Raw genomic sequence first — 17,520 nt, 5'->3', positions numbered from 1 at the left:
CAATTGTGTAACTGAGATTAAACACAAAAGACTAATGTTTAATTCACTCAGCGTTGGCTCTGATACCAACCTGTCACACCCCGATCTCCACGTGTCACCGGTGGGCCCGGCGTGGGGTACGTGACGTAGTTGGCATCGTCATAGACAAACAACACAATATAATAATGCACAGCGGAAGCAGAAATAGATTCATTTCAACTTTAATTAAAATGTAATAATAAATATCACAAGTAGTTGAAACGGATCCACAGGCGGATCAAATAAAATATGATATATTGTTCAACAGTTTATTGTCGTCCGAGCTTGCGAGACTATTGTGGACGCTCTTTAGGAAACAGCCATCCTAGTATGTATAGTACCTGCACTTAACCTTTTGGGAAAATACGTCAGTTTACACTGGTAAATACAAATTAACTGACTCATTTTGAAAATGATTGAAAATTGATTTAAATGCACATGGCATAAATATCTTTATTAACTTGGGATAATTATGCAATATAAACTTGTGAACGAATTACATGCTACTCGTACGTTTGGTAGCCCAGGATCTTGTCCGGGTTAAAGATTAAATGACTACCACATTAAAGAGTTATACACGACGGGTGTACGCCTACACCCCGTGCTCTGGTCGTGGCCATCTCGTAAGATAATGCCAAGGATATCCGGGACACGGTCAATAACCCCCCAAATGCTTAAAGTAAAACAAGACTGTTTAAACGAGTCGAACAAATTATTCCAATTGCATACCCAAGGGTGCAAGATTTGTGCGCTAGATCAAGCGGTATTCTATATACCGTACCCCAAGCCCGTATAGGGAAAATAAGTCAAAATGTATTTACCTGAGTAAGTATGAATCACAATTGGTAAGTGTAGATAGCTTTTACTGGGCCTCCTATTCTGGAACAAAGGTTTATAATAACCTATTAGATTCCTAACGGGTCTTTATTTAAGCTTAAGCTTAGACCGGTTAGTTTTAAGGATGATACGGTTCAAGCACACGATTAAGCGAAAGACCGGATAGAATGTGATTTAGACCCGACAAGTTTGAATACTTGTATAATATGGGTATACTAAATACATTCTGGATTTTGAGACAAAAATGATATCGTTTGACCCGTTTCGGCCAATTTATGCAAACTAGTTACATAAACCGAACCGAACGCTAAAAGGGCGTTACGGGTAACCAAAAGAGTCATATGCAAGTTCCCTGAGATAATATGCTTTAAGTATGATGTAATATCAGCAAGTTATGTTCTGTTATGCCCCGAATTATTTTAAACTCAATTTATGCCTTAGAAGGGCATTTTGGTCATTTAAAAGATTATAAAAGAGTTAAATTGGAAATCTGAGTTACAGGTCTGATTTATACAGTAAATATACTTAATTTGGCATATTATATCAGTAGGGTATGACCCATAAACAAAACTTATCATTTAAAATCAAACTATGCACCGTAGGGGTATTTTAGTAATTTCACAAGGGCTAAAAATGTCAAAACTGGAAACCTGAGTTCAAAAATTTATACTTACTATTATTATATGAAAATATGCTAAATACATCAGTAGATATGAGTCTTATATGTTTAATATGAGTATAACGCTTACTATGCGCTAAAAACGCTAAAAATGCGATTTAGAGCCGTTTCCGGGTTTTCAAAAGAAAGCTGAGATTTTTATAGTTCCAGAATGCTCAAAATAATCTATTTAACAAATAAAATCAGTAGAAAAAGGTTTGGGGTCAAAAGGATGTATAAAACTCATTTTATGGCTTAAACGGTCAAAACCGGCATTAACCGAATCGACTAAGCGATCTATGATACGATCAGCCAAAAATTAAATAAAAATCATCAAAAATCCCAAAATATTATATAACATCAGTGGGCAAAAAGTTTTATATCAAAAAGTGGCCTTAAATAGGTTATACGCTAAATGCGCCGTTTATTTAACATAAAGATATAGTTTTACGATATTGGCCATAACTCAAAATCTGGACCACCAACTGATCTCAAATTTTCGGTGCAAGTTTATAAATTAGTAATAAAGATTTCTACTCTTTCACTTTTCCAAAAATCACGTTTTATATCAAAAAGGGCAAAATAGTCAACTTTTAAGCATAATCGGAAACATGCATATGAATCGGTTAAACATAGACTCAAGTTGCAAAAATTCCAGAGAGTTACACTTAAATAAAAATGGTCAAAAATATACTCTAATACAGATCTCAAACATGCATGCATGGATCCGAATCGATAGTCAAAGAATAAGTCGTTTTGTAAGACTTTCGGTTCCAATCCGGGCTTTTACTAAAGATTGTCGAGTTGATCATTGTAAAACATATTCTTACATTCATTATAAAGCTATTTTTGATGATCAAACTGATTGCATGTCATCTACATTACCATTTACGCTATATTTTGTAAAAACAATTTCTGTTGACTTTTTAAGAACCACTTTGACTCGACAAATAGCATGCTTAGAGTGGGAATCAAAGAATACCCTTTTGAGGGTTTGTTTCCCACATAAATACCAACTTATAAGTGGTTTCAATTTGAGAAATGACAGAGCCAAATTCGTTTAATCGAAAAGTCAAACTATATGAACAACGGTTTGACTTTTGGCTAATAATCAAAGCTAGAACGAATTAGAGGATGATATGAATGCTTACAAAGGTCCTAATGAAGCTTAGATAGCACTAGGAGGTTGCCTTGTCGATCAGATTGCTCCTGGAGAAGCCTTGTGAATTCTTGAAGTTGCTAGTGCTCTTGGTTACTACACAGGTCCTCAAAATGTGGTGAATTGATCTGATTAAATGGGGAAATCAGATGTTATGTGAGGTCTCCAGGTGTCCCAACATGCATGTCCACCCATAGGTGCATTTAGGAGGTGATGATAGCTGTTATACACTCACAAAACTGACCCAAAGTGCAAAATTCGCGAATTTCTGTTACTGGGCAGGCCATGCGGCCCGCATTAGGCAGCCCAGGCGGGCCGCCTGGGGTCTGCAGTACCCAAACATTTTTCATTTGTTGCAGTTTTGGTCCCTGTCTTCGCACGCGAGGTTTTGGCTACTTATTTTGACTCGTAAACCCCCAAACTTGGTTTTTAAGAACCTTGGGACATTTACCAACATGGTAATGTCCTCGGTTAACTTTGCGCTCACCCGAAAAGCCATGAAATTCGACGTTGACGCTTTTAACCCCTCAAGTACGGTTTTGGCCATAACTTTCTCATACGATAACGAAACTTCACGAAATTTTTACCACATATTCTAGTGAGTATATTTTAGCATTACAAAGCTTCGGGTCTGCCAAAAGTTCACTCAGAGGTATAAATTCAACATGTTGACACTTTTGGCCCCTGCAGTTTGTAATTCCTCACTTTTGTGCAATTTCCGCTTCGTATGATCCATGATCCATCCGTTTAAGGTTATAAACATTATGTATGGTTATCATAGAGTCTATTTATCCATTGTTGACACTTTGGACCCTTGCGTTCCATAGTTTTCACTGTTTGTCAACTTTAGTCCCTCTAAAGTATGTTTTTGCATATCCAATGCCCATGACACGTGTCAATGCATTATTGGACGAAATTTTTCGAGGTGTTACACTATACTTGGGAAAACACCAAGGTCTCATTGCTGGTTACAAGTTGCATGAAGCTGGGCATGCCCTGGAAAAGTCCCCCTTATTTCGTCCCGATGCTTCTGATGTTTTCAAAAGCTCAGTTGAACAGATGGAGAGGCTAACCTATCCTTATGTTCATCAGGTTTCCTCTTGCTTTGGTAAGCCTTTGTCTGTTTTACAGCATTTGAAACCGGAGGGTCTAAATGAAAAGGTTTGTACTGAGGTCTTGGGCTCCCTTTCAAAGAAAAGGTCTTATTCCGGAGATAGTGATGATACCCTCTCGAGTCTGCCGGATGTTTCGAAGGATGTTGGTTTAGAGACCTCAGCGGTTGGTGGTGATGATGGTGCTAAGGCTAAGAAGTCCAAGAAAGCCAAGAAGGCCAAAGCTGAAGGTTCTGGTGTCTCCAAGCCTTCTGCCATCTGATGATTATTCGTAGCTTTCTTAGCAAAACAATTTATGGTTTGTAATGTTATTTTGAACAATATTAGGTTTCCAGGAACCCTTAAGGTTCCTGTTGGTGGTGTGTTGGGCCTGTATGGCCATTTGAACAGTAGTTTAACTTGCAAGTTACTAGAACTTGCTTTAGCTTTTATTTGAAAGTCTTTCATGACTTTCTTTGCTATCGTATGATGGTTATTATATTACTTGCGTTGTTGTTTGGTAGGTTTTAACCCTTCAAGCCTTTTGGCTAGTCGTAGTTGGGTTAGAGCCTTCAACGTTTCAAGCTTGTCGTGTGGGTGGCTTGAAGCCTTGATAGCTTTTGATTTGGTTTGTATGCTTTGCCGATGGATTTTTACGTGTATTTTTCCTTGGATTATTTTTTATTTTTAACATTGTCTTTGTTGAATCTGTGCTATCTTTATGTTTTTTCACCTTAAAGGGGTCAGTGCTGCAGACACTTAGCCTTGGTATTTTTAACAAAAAGACATAGCACCTATCCTCTTTATCATTTCTTTGTGATTTGTTTTACTTCGTAAGCCTGTTTGTTGGTTATGTTTCTAAGGCTTAAGGAACGATTGGCGTAGGCTGTTCAGACCTGTCTGTGAGACAATTTTATTTTTACTTAATGAGTCTCATGGAGTTGTATTGATTTTGGAACTCACCCCTTATATAGGTTCATTCAACCCTTGAACCTATTGAGCGATGTGGCCTGGGAGTTCATCCCCTTACATGGCCCTTGCCATGGAGTTTTTTTCTAGGTTCTCAACCTGATATTAAGATAGAAAGACAAGTTTGATAAAACAACTTCATTCATTCAAGCAATACTTGCTTTTTTTACAAAAGGTTTTCATAGTGTTATTCGAGGTACATTTTGATACAAACCAAACTTTTCTGTCTAAACATGGAATCTTCTCAGGGTTTTGCCGTTCCAATGCCTTGGAAGCCTTTTGCCTTCTGAATCTGCTAGCTTGTAGGATCCACCCTTGTGTGCTTCGAGGATGGTGTATGGACCTTCCCATTTTGGGCCCAACTTCCCTTGATTTTCCTTTTTGCTAGCTTCATTGTTTCTGAGGACTAAGTCCCCTGGCTTAAATCGTTCATTCTTAACCTTCTTGTTGTAGTAGGCTTCCATTTTTTGCTTGTATTTGGCTTCTTGGATTGCAGCTTGATCTCGGGCTTCCTCTAGGAGTTGTAAATTCAACATGGTCTCTTGTTGGTTTGTTTCGGGATCCATGTTGACGATTCGTTGGGTTACAACTCCTATTTCAGCAGGGATTACAGCCTCGGATCCAAATACCAGGCTATAAGGTGTTTTCTTGTGGCTTGTTTTTTCGGTTGTTCTAATTGCCCATACGACACTAGGCAATTCTTCAAGCCAATTGCTTTCGTATCTTCCTAATCTTGTTTTGATGCCTTCCACTATGCTCCGGTTAGCCCTTTCAACCTGGCCATTTGATTGTGGATAGGCCACTGAGCTGAAGATCTGGTTGATTCTGTACTCTTTACACCAAAGGCTGAAAGGCTTTTCTGCAAATTTCTTTCCATTGTCGGTGACAATCACTCCTGGTAGCCCATAGCGGCAGATGATGTTTTCCGAAACGAAGTCGATAACCTGTTTCCCTGTGATCTTTGCAAGGGGTTTAACCTCGGGCCATTTGGTGAAATAGTCTATTGCTACCTGCAAGAATTTTACTCCTCCTTTGCTTGGAGGGAATGGCCCAACAATGTCCATTCCCCACTTATGGAATGGCCATGCCGAGGTTATTGGAACAAGATCATGTTTGGGACTTTTTGGGATTGGAGCATGGATTTGACAAGCATCACATTTCTTCAATTGCTCAGTGGTGTCACGATGCATCGAGGGCCAGAAATATCCATGGTTCATGAGTTTTGCAACCACCGACCTAGCTCCAAAATGGGCTCCACATACTCCTTCGTGAATTTCTTTGATCAAATACTTACTTTGCTCGGGACCAACACATCTTAGCAAGGGGGCAAGGTAACCCTTTTTGTAGAGGGTTTCTCCTTGTAACACATATTGTCTCGCTTTGATTTTAACCCTTTCGGCTTCTACTTGATCATTGGGTAGTTCACCATTTTGAAGGAATTTTTTGATGGGAGTCATCCAGTTTGGATCTTCCTCGGTGACTACATCTTGGACCTCCAATTCATCAATCGATGGAGTCTTCAACACTTCAACCAACACCTTTTTGGTGAGGTGGGCAAAGGTGAGGGGTGCTAGTTTACTTAAGGCATCAGCCTTTTTGTTTTGGGACCTTGGAATTTGCTTGATGCTGCATGCTTGGAAGGTGTTCATCAGTTCCTTGGATTTTTCTTTATATCTTCTCATATTGGGTTCTTTAGCAACGTAGCTATCGTTGACTTGGCTTGAGACTAGCAATGAATCTGTGAACACTTCAAGCTTTTGAACTTTCATTTCTTTGGCCAGTCTTAAGCCGGCGATCAGTGCCTCGTATTCAGCCTCATTATTGGTGGTCTGAAAATCAAAACGAAGAGCATATGTGAATTCTAACCCTTCAGGGTTGATTAGAACTAACCCAGCCCCTGACCCTTCAACGCATGAAGCCCCATCGATGAATAGCTTCCAGGCCTCAGGTTTGGAGGGTTCAGTGGTTGTGGTGTTTACTTCGTCAATTGTTTGGCTTGGGATTTCCACAAGGAAGTCGGCCAAAACTTGGGCTTTAATGGCTTTTCGTGGGACATAGGTGATGTTATGCTCACCTAGTTCCACTGCCCATTTTGCTAGCCTTCCTGAGTTCTCAGGTTTTTCGAGCACATTTTTGACAGGTTGGTCAGTGACCACTTGTATGGGATGTGCTTGGAAATACCTCCTAAGCCTTCTAGCTGTTTGAACTAGGGCTAAGGCCAGTTTTTCGAGGGGAGGATATTTAGTTTCAGCTAATTTTAAAGTTTTGCTGAAGAAGTAAACAGGTACCTGAGCCGTGTTTCGTTCGATTGTGAGGACTGCACTTATGGCTTCTTCAGCAACTGATAGATAAACTGATATCAATTCTCCCGTTTCTGGGGCTGCAATGTCTGGCAAGGAGGCCAGGTGTTGTTTCATCTGGTTGAATGCTTCCTCGGCCTCATTGGTCCATTTGAAATCCTTCTTATCAGAACAATTTTTAAGTGTTTTGTAGAAGGGTAGGGACCTTTCAGCCAGCTTGGAAGTGAAACGCTTCAGGGCAGCAAGTTTCCCGTTTAAGCTTTCGACCTATTTTTTGGTTTTTGGTGGCTTGGCTTCAATGACAGCCTTTACTTTATTTGGGTTGGCTTTAATGCTTTGAAAGTTTTTCAGGGTTAAGTTTCATGTTACCCTTTCTGAGATTTTTGAAAGTTTCTTGGATGTCGTCAAGCATTTGATTCTCTGTCTTGCTTTTGATTACCAAGTCAACATAGGCTTCCATGTTTTTGCCTATTTGGCTTGCAAAAGCTTTGTCCACCAGACGTTGGTAGGTTGCACCGGCGTTCTTTAGCCCAAAAGGCATCTTCTTGTAACAGAAGATTCCTTTATCAGTGTGGAATGCCGTCTTTTCTTCATCTTCTTCTTTCATGAGTATTTGGTGATACCCTTTGTAAGCATCAAGAAAACATTTGAAAGGGTAACCGATGAGCGAGTCAACCTTAAGGTCAATTTCGTGGGTAGCAGTCCTTAGGACAAGCTTTGTTGAGATCCTTGAAGTCTATGCACATTCTCCAGGAGTTATCAGGTTTTTTTGACCATGACCGGGTTTGCAACCCATGATTGGTACTTGACTTCTCGGAGAATGCCGGCTGAGACGAGCTTCTCAACCTCCTGACAAGCAGCCAGGCTTCTTTCTGGTGCTAAGCTTCTTTTCTTTTGTACAACAGGTTTGACATCAGGAGGTATCCTTAACTCATGTTCAGCAATGCTTCGAGGGATTCCTGTCATATCTTCCGGACACCAAGCGAAGACATCGCTGTAATGTGTCAACAACTTTTCCAAATAGGAGAGAGTTTCTTGTGAAAGGTTTGGCTTGACCCTTATTCTTTGTTCAGGGTACTTAGGATTTATGATAAGCCTTTTCTTGTCTTCTTCACTTCTGGGACTTTCTCCTTCGATCATGTAGGACTCTTGGGAGGGTTGAAGGGTTGCTACCCCCCTTTCGGTTGGGAATTTTGTCGTGCCATGCCCAACGGACACTGCCATAAAGAAGGCAGATTGCCTTGGCCTTCCTATGATCACATCATAGTTCGAAGGTATGTTGAGGACTACGAAGGAAAGTGGTTGGATTCTTTTCTTCTGACCTTCACTGAAGCAAACATCTAGTATCAGTTGTCCCAAAGGCTTGAGGGGTATATCGGCGATACCTTTTATGGAGGTTCCAGAGGGTTGAAGCCTTGAACGTTCTTCATTGCTTAAGCGGTTGAAAAATTTCTCGAACATGATCTCAGTGGCTGCCCCAGTGTCTATGTATGCCCTATGTGTTTCCAACGTTCCAATGGTAGCTTCTACGACGAGAGGGCTTAAAGGGGCCCTCTTTCAGCTGGGGGAAAGCAAACACATTGAAGCTCCCAAGCTTCCAACCGCTGCCTCTTATGAGGAACCTTTTCATCAGAGTTTACCATATTGACTTTCTTTCCCTTGCCTTCAGCCATCTTGTCTCGAACCCCTTTTACCAAATGGGCGAGTTCACCTGACTTAACAGCCTCTTCAATTCTTTTCTTTAGTTGGAAGCAATCGTTGGTGTGATGACCCTTTTCTTCATGAAATTCGCAGAACTGCGTGGAGTTCTCATTTTTTCTACTTTTGGGGAGAGGCCTAGGAGGTCTAAAGTTCTGTTTGACTTCTTCGGTTGCCAGGATTTCTTGAGGGGTCTTTGTGAGGGGTGTGAAACTCATGCCTTTTTCCCTGGTTGGAGGGTTCCGGCCTTCAAACCTTCGATGGTCTGAACCCTTTTGCCGTCTGTCATAGGAGTTGTAATTCCCTCTTTTTCTGACTGGGCTATTACTTCGCCAGCTAGACCCTCTTTTCCTCTGTTCCTTGATGTTAACTGCTTCCTCTCCCCGAATGTGGGCTTCTGCTCTTTCAAGGGCCTCCTCCAAGGTCTTAGGCAGGGACTTGTTGAAATCTCTTGTGAGGTATTTTGAGGTGATAGCGTTCATGAAACCGGCTACCCTCATTTTTTCATCTGCCCCTACGTAGGTTAGACCTTCCTTCTTGTATCGTTCAATAAACTCACGAAGATTTTCATTGTCTCGCTGTTTTATTTGAAAAATAACGGTTGCATCTTTGACATATCGTCTTTGCTGGGAGAAGTTGGCCAAAAAACCCTTGCTAAGGTCGTCAAAGCTTCGAATGCTTCGAGCAGGTAAATCGTTGAACCAAATCCTGGCATATCCGATAAGGGTTTGCATGAACATTAAACAACATTCAGCGTTTGACCATTTTTCTATCCTTGCTGCACCGGTAAAGATCTGAAGATGGTCCTCTGGGTCTTCAGACACATCGTACGTTCTGATGTGGGACGACATCTTGATCTTTGTTTGAAAATCATAATCGGCTATTTGCTGTGAGAAGCATGAAAGGTTACTCGGCTTGTAGGGTTTAGCCAAGTCTTCTTCGACCCTTGTACCCATATTATTATTGCCATTGTTGTTCCCTTGAGTGGCTAGCACTTGATTGATGAAGTGTTGCCACGGGAAACTGGCCATCATCTGGGACATAGGGTTGAAGCCTTGGAGGCTTCCGGACGTGATCGGACAGCTAACTCCAAGGGGGGTGCTCATTACCGCACTCCGTGCCAATAGAAGCACTGACAGGGCTTGTTCCCAAGAAGTGGAAGTTGAAGCTGGAAAGCTTGATACTAGGGAATGGAGGAGCTGATCCAAAGTCAGCTAATGGCCCAGAGGAGCACCACTTGTAACTGGTTGGGATGAAAAGAGGGGGTATGCTGTAGGATTTGTCATGGTGGATAAATATGGAACGGGGTTTGGAGCGTTACTGAGCCCAGCCTCATTCCTGGTTGCAAAAGGTGGAATGGGAGGTCCGGGAGACAGTGTTGGTTCAGGTTCGTCGTAGTCTAGACGAATCCTCACTCCCTAGTCTTTTTCCTTGTTCACATACTGGTTGAGGAGGGTCCTCAATTCAAGAAAATTATTAGCAACTCCCTCGGGGGTGAGTTCAATACGTGTGGGGGTATCTGTGATACCGACGTTAGGTGAAGGAACTCCAGATCTAGAAGGAGTTGGAGTGTTAAAGGTAAGAAACTAGGGTGTGCTCCCCGGAGTTGAAAAAGAGGTTGGGATAGCCACATGGGCTTGACTACTGCCCGGAGTTGAAGTGTTTGTGATGTGTGTAAAATGCAACATATAAAACACATCAATTAAGGCATAAAACTAACCCTTTTTAAGTACTAATGTTGGAAAAAGAGTGTTTTTGTCTTCCTTTTGTATTTTCAGGATGAAATGAGCTCAAAATCACAAAAGAAGCAAAAAGACCACTAATTCTACCATAAATACAAGAAAAGGAACAAAAGTGGACTGCCCGGACCCTCAACGGCACCTCCCAAGGCAAAAAGAAGAAAACAGAGTCTGAACACGCCCCGTGTCCAGCGAACACGGGGGCGTGCCCAGGAAGCAGCAGAAAAGACAAACCAGTAGAAGCTTCCATTGCCCACCACGGGGCCGTGTCCAGCGAGCACGGGGGCGTGGTGAAAGTACAGCAGGCGCATTAATTGTAATTCGCAATTACAATTAATGAAGAGAGAGAGTGTCAGGCGGGCACGGGGCCGTGTCCAGCGGACACGGGGCCGTGTCCAGCCTTCTGTTCAGCCTATAAATAGAGGAGCTTGGCTTCATTCTCTCTTATCCCTTGGCACACCACCTCTCTCACACTTCATCCACCACCCACCACCACCATAACACCATCATCCACCACCATCATCCATTGTCCATCGTAGAGTGTGTGAGTCGTCTCGGGATCCAAGATTGATCGTAAGAGTTCTTGACAATCAAGGCCATGTTTGCCTAAGTCTCTTACATCACTTGGTGAAGACAAGTGTTTAGTATAATACTTTTTATTTTTAATCTTTTGCACTTTTTATTTGGTTTTGTATTAATGACTTTAATAACTAGTTACTTATGTTGAAGGTGATCTTTCCTTATCGTTTGTCCGTGGTGTCTTGGCGTTATTTTACTGTCTATATAAAATAAAAGATTTTCACCATTCATATCTCCACGGTCTATATGGAGGTATGTTGGCTACCTGGTCGGGGGTTAAGGGAACGGTTTGGTAAGGGTCTTGCCCTTGTTCAGCGTTTAGAGGTCCTGCTTGGGACCTGCGTCAAATTTAGTAGGATCTCCTTCAATGCCCATAGGTATTGGATGGCGGGGATCCAAACTCTTTGACCCCCTCATAAGTTAACTACTATTAATACTATAACCCGGCTATTTAGGACTGTATCCCTGCTGACTCAGACTACTTAGCCGAGGGTAACGTCACCGCCAAAAGCGGGGCCTACCATAATTTGCATTAATAACTTAATTCATTATCTTTCAATAATCCGACCCTTTAGGATTGTATCCTTGCTGACTCAAACTACTGGGTTGAGGGTAACGTCGCCTTCAAAAGAGGGGCCTACTACAATAACTAAGATAATCTCTTAAACAAGTGCAAAAGTGCGAAAATAATCAAAGGTTATACTAATACACGTGTCGGAACCAAGTGATTCATCTTGTCTATCTGTTTTTATTTTATTTTTATTTTCAGCATTTAGTTAGTTTTTATTTTTCTTAGTTTAAAACATTCTTCTAACCTTTTTGATTTGATTAGACGTTGAGGATAAACCGGTATTAAAAGCTCTTGTGTCCTTGGACGACCTCGGTATCTTACCAACACTATACTACGTCCACGATGGGTGCACTTGCCCATATGTGTGCTTAGTGTTAGTAAATATCGTGTTTTATAAATTTAAAACTTGGCTAAAAGTGTAAAAAGGGCTTAAATATATATCTAAAAACATATATACACTAACACGCATCAAGTTTTTGGCGCCGTTGCCGGGGACACAAGGATTTTAAGAAATTTAGGAATCAACGGCCTACTCATATTTTTATTTTTCTTTAATTTTTTAGGATTTTTTTTTTATTTTTTTTTTAGCTTCTGCAGAGCTCAGCACGGGGCCGTGCCTGGTCGGACACGGGCCGTGCTCAGCAAAGTTACTGGCAGTTTTTGTTTTTCAAGTTACAGAAGGCTGACCACGGGGCCGTGTCGGTGCAACACGGGGCCGTGTCCAACTTCCAGTAACTGGGATCTGGAAAACAATCACTGTATTTCCGACCACGGGGCCGTGTTCGCTCAACACGGGGCCGTGGTGAACCTTCTGACCGACATTCTTTTTTGTTTTTATTGCAGGACTTGGAACCCGATACCATCCTCACGTAGTGTATGAGCTCCAGTTCCAATAAAGACATAAAAGAACCGCTAGAAGAACCCGAACGCTTTCTCAGAAAAAGGTTAAAAGCCAAAAACCAAGAGAAGGTTTCGGGTGATCCACCCCCAATGGCGGACCAACGTACCCTTATGGATTATCTACGGCCCACCATAGGTAATCTAGGCGCCGCTATCAATGCTCCGAATGTCGAAGCCAATAACTTCGAGCTTCGACCGCATTTGATACAAATGCTCCAAAACTCCGCAACCTTCCACGGGCTTGCGGACGAGGATCCCCATCTACATATAACTAATTTCTTAGAAATATGTGATACCTTTCGGATCAATGGGGCATCAAACGACGCCATCCGCCTCCGTATGTTTCCATTCTCACTGAAAGACCGAGCGAAAGCTTGGCTCAACACCCTCCCAGCTGGATCGGTAAACACCTGGGATGAACTAGCCCAAAAATTTCTATATAAGTATTTCCCTCCTTCTAAAACTGCTAAATTAATGGCTGAAATTAATACATACTCACAAGAGGACGGGGAATCCTTATATGAAACTTGGGAAAGGTTCAAGGAGCTATTACGCAAGTGCCCCCATCACCGCCTCGCAATATGGCAACAAGTATCCACTTTCTACAATGGATTGTTGCCACATACTAGGCAGACACTTGATTCTAGCTCCGGGGGACTTTTAGGTAATCGACGCCCACACGAAATATATAATCAAATTGAGGAAATTGCTCAAACCAATTTTCAATGGCACACTCCCCGGGGAAATAAGTCTATCGCCCCGGGCGCCCATAAGGTCGACGAAAGCACCTCTTTACAAGCCCAAATCGAGGCCCTTTCTTCAAAAATAAAAAAATTAGAAATGACAAAAACAGTCTCGGTTATGGCTTGTGAGGGGTGTGGTGGGTCACATGAAAATTGGAGTTGCATGAAAGAAACGGACGAACAACAAGAAATGGTAAACTACATTGATAATAGACCTAGGCCGTCGGGTCCTCCAACGGGAACCTACAACCAAGGATGGCGAAACCACCCAAACCTTGGCTGGAGGGAAACCGGCAATAGTAGTAACCAACAAACCCAACGAACAAACTTTCAGCAATCAAGGAATGAGTCACAAAATTTCACTCAACAACAAGGTGGACGAGAAAGGCTCGAAGATACTATATCTCGCCTCATCTCCGACACTGATAAGAAAAACTCGGAAAGATTTCTACAATTAGAATCTAATTTTAGGAATCAACAAGCTAGCATTCAAAACATAGAAAAACAAATAAATCAACTAGCACAAAATTTTTCCGAGAGACCGCAAGGCGCATTACCTAGCAATACCGAAACAAACCCAAAGGCGCAAGTTCACCTCATCACACTACGAAACCGCACCGTAGGGCCTGCAGAAGTACCTCCAGCGGCGGAAGAAACGACGCCAACACATCCGCAGGAAAAGAACTCTCCCCCATCATCAGAGCCTATCAAGGCTCCTCGAGTTCCGTACCCCGGTAGGTTAATTCGTCAAAAAACCAATGAGCAATTCGCAAAATTCGAAAGTTTGTTAAAACAATTGCATGTCAATATTCCTTTTATCGAAGTCCTAACCCAAATGCCCAAATACTCTAAATTTATGAGGGACTTCCTTACACATAAAAAGAAAATTGAAAATTTGCAATTAGTTAATTTAGGCGAAGAATGCTCTGCCCTCGTACTCAATAAACTACCCCAAAAGAAAATCGATCCCGGAAGTTTCACGATTCCATGTTCAATAGGGGAATCACCCGTTCGCAATGCCTTGGCCGACTTAGGGGCTAGCATTAACCTCATGCCCTCATCAATGTTCAAAAGGCTTGGCTTGGGAACCACGAGCCCTACAAAAATAAGCATACAACTCGCTGATCGATCAGTCAAATTCCCACAAGGTGTCATCGAAAATGTCTTGGTAAGGGTAAGCAAATTCGTTTATCCCGTTGACTTTGTCATACTCGACATGGAGGAAGACACCGAGGTCCCCCTTATCCTAGGGAGACCCTTCCTTGCCACAGCACAAGCAGTGATAGACATGAATGAAGGGACACTGACTTTGAGGTACGGGGACAATGAGGTGAAGTTCGGAGTTGGGAAGAAAATAGAGGACGACGACCCGGTCAATTACATGAAGGTTATTGATTCAAGCTTGGATGTCGCTCTCCGACGGTGTAACTTGGGAAGCAAGGCACTCCACTCAGAAGAGATATAACCAGAAATCGGGTCTAGCCAAGGACCCTTATAAACGTGGCGCACCACGGAGGCATTCCGCGGATCTATCCTTAGTTTAGTTTAATCTTTTAATTTTTTTTTGCAGAATAAAACACACTCATGGTGGTAATGGATGAAAAAGGGAACGAGAAAAATGGAACCATGCATGAAGAACAGAGCAACCCGACAAAAATCTCCATCACAGAAGGCTCAACACGGGCCGTGCCCAACCAACACGGCCCCGTGCTGAGCCCCTGCAGAAAAATCACCCAGTTCAGGTAACTGGACACGGGCCGTGTTCAGCGGACACGCCCCCGTGTCCAGGCTTCTGTTTCAATTCTGAAATTTTTGTTACTGGCACTTGACCACGGGGCCGTGCCCGGTGAACACGGGGCCGTGTCCAGAGTGCCAGTAACATAAATATTTGCTTTTTAACACACTTTTATACATTTTAATCACCCAAAAATATTGTTTTTTGACACATTGAGGACAATGTGTAATTTAAGTGTGGGGGGGATGCTAAAACCTTGAAATTTTGCAAAATCCTAAACACAAGCCTTACACAAAACTCTATTGGAACCGCTAAACACCCCAAATTTTTTCAAAAACTTTTTCATTTTTTTTTATTTACTTGTCTTAGTTTAAGTTGGGAAGAACAAGTCTAAAAAGGTTATATTTTTACAAGTTTACAACCGATAGCGTCGTGATAAAAAAAAGGAACCAACATAAGAAAATTATGAAACGGCATAACAAATCTAGTTTAAAATTCGATTATATATGCTTGGTCACATTAAAAACCCATTCCCACAAAAGTGAGTTTTGAGCCTTTATTGAGCATAAAAATACACATATTTAGATTAAATGCTCATTTTTCGTTTCTTGTGTGAATAGCCGCTCGGTCCTTACAAATCTAGAACTTGCCACGACGATACATTCCCGGTCCTTACCAACTTAAACCCAAGTAAGTAAATGATGGAGGCATTAGGACTAACCATTTTTTTTTCAAAACCATTATTTTTCATTTTTTTTACCTACCCAAAATCCCCCTAGATAACCCCTTTGAGCCTAAACCTTTCATTTCATTACCCCAAAAACCATTTTTACCCACCAAAAACCTTTTTCATTTTTTCCCCTTTATTTTAGTAACAAGATCGGTTTTTCGTCAACTTGCCCTTTCAAGTGACATCAAAAAAAAAAAAAAAAAAAAAAAAAAAAAAAAAAAAAAAACTAGATGATGAAGTCAAAAACAAACAAAAGCTACAAAAGCTTGTTTGAAGAAATACTTCAAAAATAATAAGTCACTAAAAACAAGGTATTCTACGAAAACCGACACTTGTTACGATTTTCGCCATTTTTACTAACCACTAACCAACCACCCACCTTTAAACCCAAGCCTTCACCCCAAAAGTCCTCTTGATATTTACAAAGGTAAAAAGTTAAAAAGGATGAGGATTGATTGCTTGGCAAGCCTATGGAAGACGTAAGTTCCGTGCCGCTCTCGAGTGATTCACTAAAATATACACCTTCGGCCGAGTGTTGAGTGATCTCCCGTAAGGTATGTGAACTTGTATATAAATGGAATTTTAATAAGGCATGTTATGCCCAACTAAGTAGTTTATCTTGTGAAAAGTTCAAAATAAATCATAACGAATAGGATTGTAAATAACTAAAAATAAAACCTATAAAAACCTTGGATTCCCGACACTCTAGGACAAGCTAAAAAAAAACTTCTCTTCTACCTATTCCATTTGGGAGTGTAAGCCACATTTAAAGAGTTTTGCTTGAGGACAAGCAAAAGTTCAAGTGTGGGGGTATTTGATGTGTGTAAAATGCAACATATAAAACACATCAATTAAGGCATAAAACTAACCCTTTTTAAGTACTAATGTTGGAAAAAGAGTGTTTTTGTCTTCCTTTTGTATTTTCAGGATGAAATGAGCTCAAAATCACAAAAGAAGCAAAAAGACCACTAATTCTACTATAAATACAAGAAAATGAACAAAAGTGGACTGCCCGGACCCTCAACGGCACCTCCCAAGGCAAAAAGAAGAAAACAGAGTCTGAACACGCCCCGTGTCCAGCGAACACGGGGGCGTGCCCAGGAAGCAGCAGAAAAGACAAACCAGTAGAAGCTTCCATTGCCCACCACGGGGCCGTGTCCAGCGAGCACGGGGGCGTGGTGAAAGTACAGCAGGCGCATTAATTGTAATTCGCAATTACAATTAATGAAGAGAGAGAGTGTCAGGCGGGCACGGGGCCGTGTCCAGCGGACACGGGGCCGTGTCCAGCCTTCTGTTCAGCCTATAAATAGAGGAGCTTGGCTTCATTCTCTCTCATCCCTTGGCACACCACCTCTCTCACACTTCATCCACCACCCACCACCACCATAACACCATCATCCACCACCATCATCCATTGTCCATCGTAGAGTGTGTGAGTCGTCTCGGGATCCAAGATTGATCGTAAGAGTTCTTGACAATCAAGGCCATGTTTGCCTAAGTCTCTTACATCACTTGGTGAAGACAAGTGTTTAGTATAATACTTTTTATTTTTAATCTTTTGCACTTTTTATTTGGTTTTGTATTAATGACTTTAATAACTAGTTACTTATGTTGAAGGTGATCTTTCCTTATCGTTTGTCCGTGGTGTCTTGGCGTTATTTTACTGTCTATATAAAATAAAAGATTTTCACCATTCATATCTCCACGGTCTATATGTTGGCTACCTGGTCGGGGGTTAAGGGAACGGTTTGGTAAGGGTCTTGCCCTTGTTCAGCGTTTAGAGGTCCTGCTTG

General features: G+C 41.6%; 1 non-coding gene across 1 annotated transcript; it reads right to left on the bottom strand.

Annotated features, from left to right (window-relative positions):
- Positions 1-12,987: 12,987 nt before the first annotated feature.
- On the bottom strand, positions 12,988-13,094 carry LOC118490937. The gene has a single exon (XR_004890162.1). It is a non-coding gene; the product is annotated as a small nucleolar RNA R71 (small nucleolar RNA).
- Positions 13,095-17,520: the final 4,426 nt, after the last annotated feature.

Source organism: Helianthus annuus, chromosome 3, assembly GCF_002127325.2.
Source record: "Helianthus annuus cultivar XRQ/B chromosome 3, HanXRQr2.0-SUNRISE, whole genome shotgun sequence".
NCBI classification, from domain to species: Eukaryota; Viridiplantae; Streptophyta; class Magnoliopsida; order Asterales; family Asteraceae; genus Helianthus; species Helianthus annuus.
The sequence above is the reverse complement of the archived record's forward strand: the minus strand, read 5'-3'. Positions and strand labels throughout refer to the sequence as shown.